The 10,393-nt window shown below is 43.1% G+C and overlaps 1 protein-coding gene across 1 annotated transcript in view; it reads right to left on the reverse strand.

Annotated features, from left to right (window-relative positions):
- LOC144106614 (uncharacterized) overlaps positions 1 to 6,953 on the reverse strand; it is a 57,685-nt gene extending 50,732 nt beyond the window's left edge. Inside the window, exon 1 of the mRNA XM_077639461.1 lies at positions 6,707 to 6,953. The gene's annotated coding sequence lies outside the window, so the exon portion shown is untranslated. The remainder of the gene's footprint in view (positions 1 to 6,706) is intronic.
- Between the last annotated feature and the right edge of the window lie 3,440 nt (positions 6,954 to 10,393).

Here is a 10,393-nt window from a genome sequence, read left to right on the forward strand (position 1 = left end):
GAAAATCAAAAATGTTTCAAGGAACACAGCTCTCGCATCAACTCAATAACTTCGTCTCCATAACATAGCTCCTTGTACACTTCACGCTTCAACATACATTCTTTGAAGAAATTTCGGACAGACCGCGCATCTCCACCGCAGTGTCGTACAACCATCGTGCTTCGCCAAATACTGTGCAGACCAAGAAGAAAAATTACATCGTATGTATAAAAATCCAGCTCAACATCTAGAATTGTATCCCATACGGCGTCAAGTGTAAGTAATTCTTTGTTGTACGGTGGAGCACGTCCCAAAAGAGCAGCGCACCCAAGCAACCGATAAAGACGTGTTCTATAGGCTCTGATTCGTGACACAACAAGCAGTCAGCACCCTTCTCCTCCATCTATGTTTTAACCGGCTACGCACCAGTGTGCAACTTGAAGAAAAACGTCTTCACACCCGCTGGTACCACCATTTTTCGTAATTTTTTAAAACATTTTCTCCTTGGCCTCCACTATACGGAGATCGATACATTGGTTTGGGGCAGACACAGTCAAGCAAATATTTTAGCAATTCTTACGCGTGACATTTGACAGGTATTCCAAACTGAAGTGAGCATTTAGAAACCGGAAAGCACAGGTCAGTTCTTTTAAAAAACTACTGCCACTGTATCTCATCCCGTCTACAGTGGAAATAACATATTATGGCAAAGACGAAGAAAGTCGCAGTTGAATAAAAAATTGGTGATGGCTTAGCTCTTGTTAAACCTGCAGTGGCGCGATAGCTACAACGGGCTGAGTGGAACATGCTCACGTAACCAACCACGTGATCAGCCACGCCTCCGCGCCGCCAGCAGCTGCTCCGCACCACGTGACAGCGTGGCGGCGCAGCCATGGGTGGCGCGTAGCCAAGGGGAAGGCTCGAAATGCTACCGTAATGTAGCTCGCGCTACAAAAGTCTGCAGAAAAGGATCGCGTTGATCCCAAAGAAACATAAGCATTTACACCACCTGCCTTAGGTACAAGTATGGCAAGGAAAGACCAACTTTTCTCGAACACAGAAAAATTTATCACGTTTAGTCCTGTCTCATGAGGACTGCCAAAAAAACTGCGAAAAGGCGATGAAACTTTTGAATGCTAAGTCGACAACCTCAAAGGACCTGCAACAAATAGCACTCTTTTGAAACAAGGTATACATTACATATGGTTGTGCGCGCGAATAAAGACTGTTTCTTTCGCAACGATTTCTGTGTACGCGTTGACAGTTCTTGAATTTTCCCCTTCCAAAACTTATAATTATGTTGATACCTGTCGGGAGGAACACCTAGGTATCTGGAAAAGATATGTGATCATTTTACACTTGCATGAAACAAAGACGCTGATGCCCACTTCCCATGCGAAAAGCCCGCACATTTGATCACATTAACAACTCTATTGGTTACAGCAGAAAACCTGCGGACAACGGACATTGCATGTTCTATGCTGCAGTGGTAGGTGCAAAAAATTTCCACCTCATAGGCCACGAAGGGTCTTTCATTCCAGCATGTAAGAGTGAACGCATTGTGGTGTGTATGACTTAGTAACGTGTTTTTGGGACGTGTAATGAGCAATTTAAAAAATATAAAAATGTTATACTCAGCGCCATCTATTGCGCGCAATGAAAAAGCGGCGTTATGGTGCTTCATTGTACGGGAAGAAAACAAAGTGTGTATGTGTATGAGTATGTAAAGGCGAAGCATGCCGTGCAGTGTAACCTAGATAATGAGTGGTGATTGAAAATCGATAATTGTTTCTGGTGATTGGTAATCGGTAATGTGATCTGTAATTTTTTTTGTAATCGGTGACCGTGATCGGCAACGTGATTATGGATTGGCTGTCGAAGAGAATTGATGAAGACAATGAGTAAAAGGACAAAAAAGGAGGACAAGGCACTATCGCATCGGCCCACAAGGCGATGCTGACACATCCTCCTAATTTTTTATGCTGTTTGCTGTTGATGGTTTTGAAGGAACTGCTGCACTGTTATAAATGATTTGTTCAGGCTAAGAAATAATCCTCTCTACATCTACTTTCAAAAGGGACTCCAGGTTGTGTCAACTCTGTTTGTGGTGGAAAGAACTAACCACGTCAAGCAATTTTCTTCCGAAATAACGAAAAATCACTTTTCCTTGCCTTGCCTTCTTATGATTTCATTTTTATTTCATTATTTTGTTCCCCAGCGTTCCACAGGTAGTTCAGAGGGTAATGCGCATGCAACACGCTGGGAAACAAATAACTGGACTGTATGCTTGTGTGTGGTATTTATAGTCTCCAAACGATGCTTGGGCTATGAGCGACTACGCATTGGGGGGCTCCGGTAATTTCGACGACGTGGGGATCTTTAACGTGCGCTGAAATCGCATCGCACGCGGGCGCCTTTTGCATCTCGCTTCCATCAAAATACGGGAACCGTCGCCAAGAGTCGATGCTGCGAAAAGGGAATCAGCAGCCGAACGCTGTAGACGCCGAACCAGCGCGGCGAGTGGCGAACGACACCAAATGTATCAGGAAGTTTAGCACAGATATGATTAGCACATAGTAAAGCGCTATTGCGGCAATGGTCGCAATTTGAAAATTTTGCCACCATTTTATATAATGATATGCTAGCTTGGTAACGATTATTGACGCATAGTGATAAGTAATGTCGCCTTTGAGTATTTCCATTTTTTTTATTTCGCATAACCACACTTCCTGCCAGAATCCCAGTGTCTGAAAATCCTAAACATTGTTTCAAAAAGGTGTGCTGCTGCCATTCTCCTCCTTGCTATTTGTTTTTTTTTTGTAAATTTATCAGTGGTACTTCATTTTCACCTCTAGTTTTATGAACTTAAATTTTTATTTTACTCTTATTCATTCATTCAGTTCTTTAATCCTGTTTTTCGCGCAATACAGAAAAAATTGGGGACGGGGAGAAAAAAGCAGTGTTCCACCAATGCTTGACATTTTTCGCCGCCCTGAATGTTGGCAGGAGCACATGATGCACGAAAAAATACAGAGACATTGACTGACGTATGAGCATTCAGGAGTAGAGAACTGGAACAAAATTTCGATACAGAATTACTCGGCATGACAGCACCATTAGGGCGAACACGTCATATATTGATAATACCACTTGCTATTGTAGAGATAAAGGTTTTAAAAATACATTCTTATACTATCAAAAAAATCCTTTCGAGCATGGTGCTTTCCAGCAAAAACGATGTTTTAGTTACCAGTGCAGTTAAATTTACAGGCCGCGAATGGAAGACAGCGACATGGTACTAAGTTCATTAGACAAAGTTGTGCTTAAAACCTGAGGCAAGATAGACTCAAGCACGCAGCATTCTTTTCCGGAGAATAGAAAGTTTGTTAATATTCATCACAGTCTTATTTCTCCACACAAGAAAACAGTAAATTAAAGAAGAATAGATAAACGCGTAATACAGATTCATCCTGAAGTGCAAGAGTAAAACATTTTTAAGGCGGTAGACAATTCCAATTGATTGAGAAAGGGTAAGACAGATAGATTCTAAACGGGCATCCCATGTCATTGCCAATGTAACTATATTGCCAAGGGGTTTCAATCTATCTACGCATCTGATAGTATCATGGCGTAGATAAAATGGAGGCGGATTTAGCATGTGCTTTCTCTTGGGGTAGAAGAGCAACGCAGCAGTTTTTTTCTTATTTATTTTCAGATCATTGTTAAGTGACCATGTTTCTAAGGCGGATATAGCTTTGTTTGCACTGTCAGTAAGTGATTGGATGTTATAGATGCTAACGAAAAGGCTTTTGTCGTCCGCGTATGTGATGTAAGTCACTTTGTAGTACAAGTTAGTAATATCGTTTTCATATAAGTTGGAGTGCAAGGGACCTAGAATGCTACGCTGGGGTACGCTTTTTTATGGCTAGCATGTCGAAGCAGTAGCGGTCAATTGGTACGCATTGAGATCACGAGCCTATATAAGATATAAGGTTCAGCGGTAGACCGCAAATGCAATAATGTTTCGATTTTGCGAAGAGGATAAGATGGTTAATATTATTAGAAGCTTTGGTGAAGTAGAAAAAAATACCAACCTCGAGCAACTTTCTTTCAGAACACTTAGGCACGTATTCCTTCTGAAAAAGAAGAGCGTGTTCTGTCGATCTCTTAGTTGTGAATCCGTATTGATAATCGATCCACAAAGAATGCTTGTTAATAAATTTTCGCAGCCTTCGTAGAATTCTTTTTGAAAGCCTTTGGAAAGTACGCGCGGACCGATATAGGCCTGTAATTGTCCTTGTTGCATATCGGCAGGAAAGACGCGTGTCTGAAGTGCTAATTTATAAAAGGGCGTCAAACACTGCCCTATGGTGGGACGAATTTAACGGGCCTGCTCTGGATGTTATTAGCGTCGAGGCTATGTGCTTGGTTTGGTGTGGATTGGTTTATCGGGTTTAACGTGCCTAAACGACTCAGGCTATGAGGGACCGCGTAGTGAACTGTTCCGGAAATTTCGAACAACTGGGGTTCTTAAACACACGCTGACATTGCACCGTACACGGGCCTCTATAATTTTGCCTGCATCGAAATTGTATGTGACTTCTGTAACTTATTGTGAACGTATTTACCTCTGGTTCGACCGTTGGCTCAACAAGCAGAGGTTCTCAGGTTTTTGCACCCAGAAAAACGATATGTACCTGCGGGAACACTGGAACTGTGACTAACGTCTGGTTCAGTTAAGTATTCATTGAAAGCATTAGCGAGATCTATTCCTGAGATAACAAAACCGTCGATTTCGAGACTTGTTGTGGACTGGCTGCATAATTCTTTGTTTAAGAGTGTATTTATTTCCTTATATTTTTCCCTAGGGCTTTTAGCAAGGCGTCACGGAAAGAGATTTGCGTAGTGTTCATTTCCCGCAGTCTGGATTTCTTTATTTACTTTATTACGGAAATATTTGTATCGTGCAAGCAGTTCTGTGGATTTCGTTGTTATAAAGTCTGCGCATAGGTTCTGTTTCTTGCTCACAAGACAAATAAGTCGGCGCGTCATCAGTGGTTTGCGTTCCTTTGAACACTGTGTGACCGCAAATATAGTCAAGCAGTCATTACACATCGGAGTCAGAAAGCCGAGAAATCTTGAATAGGCAATGTCGGGGGAAGCCTCACTGTACACGCAATCCAATCTACGTGAGAAATTCTCTTTGAATTCTTCAAGTCGCTTCTGAATGACAAGCTGCCGACGAATGGCATGGGTAGGATGCGGGCAAGAAACCTTTGCGATGCATGAATAGACAGGCAGATGTTGACTAATGTCAGCCGCGATACGCCCCATAAAAAAACTGTTTAGGTCGTTTGTAATGATCAGATTTAGTACAGAGGAGCAAGCGACTGTGGTACAGGTCGGCTGGTTGATAAGGTTTGGAAATCTGTTTGTTTCTAAGAAAGTTGCCATTTGTAGCTGTGAAGGTTCAGTGCTACCAATATCGATATTGAAATCACCTGCTGTGTAAGATCGGTAGTTTTCAGCTCAGAAAAAGAAAGCTAGTGCTCGAAACTATCAAATAACTTGGCTATGTTTCCCTGCGACGGGCGATACATGAGAGAGAACGTCAGGCGATGTGACCACAGAGTAAGCATTATTATATCACTGTTTTAAATGCTATGGCTAAATAGATCATTACACATGTAGCTGGTCCTCATACATATCGACACCGCCGCCACAATTTTCGCTGCGATTTAGAAATTATGAAGTATATAAAGATATAATCATACCATCAATGCCAGACAGATACCATGTTTCCGATGGGAAAACAACATAAAAATAGATGACAGACTTTGCAAACAGCAGATAAGCTGGTCCGCCTTCTTCATTGCTCTTTGCATGCCGAAGTGTAATATTTTAAGAATTTTTTTTCATAAAGCCTTAGAAAACAGTTTGAGCGGAAGTAAAGAGAGGGCATTCATGCATTTTGGTACGACAAAAATAAATATATGTCGAGATCATGGGATAGCTCATGTCATTTTTGAAATGTCGTCTCGAGAGCAAATTCCAAGAACAGCGGAGACATCTGTCTTACGGTTAAGGACGATGCCATTCTCGGTCCACACAAATTTCTAATGAACTTTGTTTTCTCAATTGCAGCCCCGAGCAAACGTTTCATTTCTGGTGTGAGGTGCTCGCTCACGTAGATAATTTGTTCAGGTCCTGTGATCCCAGGACTTGTAGTTGTGATAGTCGTTTTCTTTGCAACAGCCAGGTACGCGTCACGCTTGGCTCTAGAGCAAAACCGGATGATCATGTTGGCCTCTTTGCCCTTCCATGTCGGGACACTGTGCGCAATGTCGATGTCGGATTCATATAGTGGGACGTCAGTCAGCTGCGCAACCTTCAAAGCCATCTCAACTGGTTTGGCTGCAGTTCCTTGATGTCGCCATTGTTTAATCGGCTCTAGCGTTCCAGGTCCGCAATCCGGTCTTCTGTGTTACTCAGTTGAGCGCTCAGATCCTTATTTTCTTGTCTTAGTGCAATACACTCTTCCTTCACTTTCTTTAGTGCAGAGGTGATATCGTGGTCAGTAAGCGCCTGCTTCAGTTCCTGCAAAGCCTTCATAACATCTCATATCTCTGAACCCATAGGAAGATAAAAAAACAAGGCACAAAATAAGTGAGGTATGGCAGCAGCGACGGCGGAATACGAAAACAGTGTTCGACAATGCAACACTAACCTGGGATAACAGAAGAACAGAGTTTCAGCGTTGCTGGCTTCGGTGCCGCTTGCTGCCGATGGGACACAGTAGTCGCTGCCGCCTCTTTATACCGATGTTCCGCGATGGCAGAGACACCTGTCTACGGATGATGCAAATAGCGGAGAAGCCACCAGATAGCCGTCCGCCGAAGAATTCCAGGCGCAGGAAATTCAGTTGAAGCCGGGAGCCCCACAACAAAGACGATCACCATGAGGATAGCGGTCGTCCAAGCTGCGATAACAAAATAACACAGTTTGAGCGCTGCGGGCTTCGCTGCCGCTTGCTGCCACTGGCAGTGATGCCGCAGAAAAGGCTGTTGCAACAAAGAAATATGTTGTTTTTTTACCAACGCAATGTCGAGAAAACGTGGTGGCGTTCCTTACGCTCTTTGGAACCGGTTCTTAGAAGGAGGCTTGTAGCAGTGGTTGTTGACTTCCGCCGTTTACAGTGACAATAAGATAATGGTCGCCGCCTACCTAAAGTTCTTTTGCGAGACCTCCAATCCCCGGTTTCGCCTCGCTGGCGAAATGCATTAGAAAAGCGCTGCAACAGGAGATAGCGTAGGGTGCACTGGTGAGTGATAGGGCAAAGAGGAAGAGCCTCTTCTTAGAGCGAGATAAAAGCCCCGAGCAATGCTAGTTATTAAAAGCACCTTTTCAGGTGGCAGGCGGATGGTACTCTTGAATGTGAAGTACTGCGTCAGATAGGAAATAACACATGTTTTGATGCCTTGCAAGTACCTGAGCAATGAATATGACCAGAAGTGTAGACGAGGCTGTCACAATTTCGCCCCAGCAATGACGTTCTGGCGGCTGCCTTATTCTCTGGACCGTATGAAACAAAGCGTGCAAAACAGCAGGTGAGGCAAGCCTTGATTACAGCATTCCTTTATCTTAGGTGCTCTTTATGTCCGGCTTTCTGTCGTCAATCCCTCATGCAGTGCAGGCGTACATGAGGCTTCGGGTACTCCATAGAAGGTGCTGGCATGGAACTAGCACGTGTCAGCAAATATGCCCCCCTCTGTATCTTTGCAACGCAGTTTCTAACGAAATACAGCTGGAGGCAGGCGTGACTTTCGCTCAGGGGTAGGTTTGGTGTTTTGTCTGATTTTTGCCTAAACCGAATAAATACATTTGTGGCTATGTAACTGACAACTGGTGCCAGTGTCAAATAATCAGTTTAACAAGTATTGTGGGAGAGACCACATGCTCTTCTAACCAGTCTCAGGCAACCCTTTTCCACTCTCAGTGTAGTTTACCGTGACGCCACAGTGCTGTTGGAGAGACCACCTCTTTTAAACCCGATAACAATCTACTCTCTCTGTGCCTTTATTTGTACTTGCCCTCGATACCATGGTGTTCATGAAGAGAGCACCCACTTTTATTAGTTTCACTCAACCCTCTCTCTGTCTTTATTGTTACCCGCTAAACCACGGCGTTGTGGAAGAGATCGCCATTTTTCTCTCCGCTCACAATCCACCCTCTCTCTCTCTCATTGTGTTTACCCATGATACCAAATTTGGCGGCAGAGACGACACTTTTCTATTCGCTCTTAATCTATCCTCTCTCTGTCGCCCATTGTGGCTACCCCGAAGTCGAGAGTTTAACGGGAGAGACCCTACTTTTCTGTCCGGTCTCATTCTAGTCACCGTATGTCACTCATTGTGTTTACCCTGGATGCCATGGTGTGCGGGAGAGATCATTACTTTTCCATATGACCAATCTATACTCTCTCTGTCACACATTTCGGCCCGTGCACTTTTTTCGGATGCTGAAATTTAAACTCACAGAACTAAGCAAGTCCCAGAAAAAAACAGGCAGCTGCAAGCATATTTGGGCCAAGGTGCTTTAAACAAGTTTGTATACTGAAAACAGTTGCTTCTATATATTTAGCGTCAAAAGGAACATAATCATCGTTGCTTGAGAGCAAAGAGCACTTGAAGATCTCTTTGAGGTTCTGTTCTTGTTCCTCTAGTGTTGCCTAATGATTATTCAGCAGCCACCCATTACTGCAACTTATTTTATGTTCTGCTTAATTTATCATACGGTCATTCCAAACAATGACAATGACAGAACTGCCAAATTTACCAGTGTACGTGCGACAATTGTAATTAACAAAAATGAATGAAAAATGCAGTAATTATTGAAAAATATAAGAAATCTCTTTTACTACACAAACCGCTCATATATTCGAAAATATTTCTGCACATAAATCACCACTGTGAGGTGTTTTTAAATCCTGACCTGTTTAACTAAGAAAAACTATTTAATTCCATCCATAAAAATTCTTGTCTGTTCTTCATGCTTTGGATTTTTAGTGCTTGCAAGTTGTGAAATTGATTTTTATACGTTGTTCTTTCCCGCTGACAACTACGTAATTTATCCTAAAGTAGAGTACATTATACTAGTTAAACGCGCGAAATGGCATTTTTTATTTTTAATACATGGAAAGGGATGGCTGCAGGTATTTTGAAATTACCTAAAACACTAAAACAGCCACAGATTGCAAAACCTGCCATCCCAGCTGAAGCTTTCTAGGATAATCATACCGTTCGTTATTGAGTGACATCAAGTCCCACACACAGGGCAACATTTTATTGACCTTTTTCGGCAACTGTGGACTCCTCCGACGTGCTTTGGCGCAAAGCGGTTGTCACTGCGCAATTTTTATCGTAGACACCGATTTTATCTTTGCATTCTGAGCAGCCTTACCAAAATTGCCTCCAAAACGTAATAAGCTAACGGGGATTTTTTCGTCTGGGAAATGCACACACGTAGATAATGACACACAGAAGACACTAATAAACCGGGATTATTCCTGTTTGATAAAGAACAACGACACGCGCTCGCACATTCGCTGCTCATACGTCTACTGCGGTTCACTGAACAGCCGCAAATAACACGGGCTAGCCGCAGAACACACGGCACCGTAACAATGAGTCCTTTTTGTGCACACTATCTGTGCACTAAGCTTTGACGTTAAAGGCCCCGAAGAGCCCTCTAGGGAGCACACTGCTCTACTATCTCGAATAAATCGTTTTTGGACGTATCTTCCTCTGTTCTGTCGTCTCGAAGGCCCTGCGCAGCGTCGTCAGGCGAAAAAAACCTGAAACCTGGCGGGATTTTTGTGCGCCTTTATAAAATCTCTTGAACCATCTAAAACGTCATTTTGGTATACTCTTGTATTTTTGAATATTTGAGACGACTGCGTGCTTTCACTACACCTGCTTAAGCGTCTTTTAAGTATTGCCGCGTCTTCTTGAACACTTTGAGAGGGTGGCGTGATTTCATTACTCATACTTCGTTGCTTCGCCCTTTTGCGCCCTTGATGTGCACGGTTAGAACGTTCCAGCGTCTCTTTCATTTCCCTAAGAGCGCACTCGGAGCACTTTCCGATTTCTGACGAACAAGCGGTCATTCTGCGACTGGCGTCTTGTAAACAGTCTCGTGTCTTTTTGCACTCTTCCCTCAAGACACTTGCCCTGAATAAAATAAAGAAATTAAGTATTGCATTTCCTCGATATGCAATACATTTCTTATCAAACTGTGACAAATGAAACGGCGATAAAAGACAGCTCAAACGCAAGCATGTGGTCCACTACGTAGCTAAAATGTCTCTATGTGGATTTGAACCACAAATAGTGAAGGGTTTGGTTTCGACACAAAC

The sequence above is a fragment of the Amblyomma americanum genome, chromosome 10, assembly GCF_052857255.1.
Source record: "Amblyomma americanum isolate KBUSLIRL-KWMA chromosome 10, ASM5285725v1, whole genome shotgun sequence".
NCBI lineage: Eukaryota > Metazoa > Arthropoda > Arachnida > Ixodida > Ixodidae > Amblyomma > Amblyomma americanum.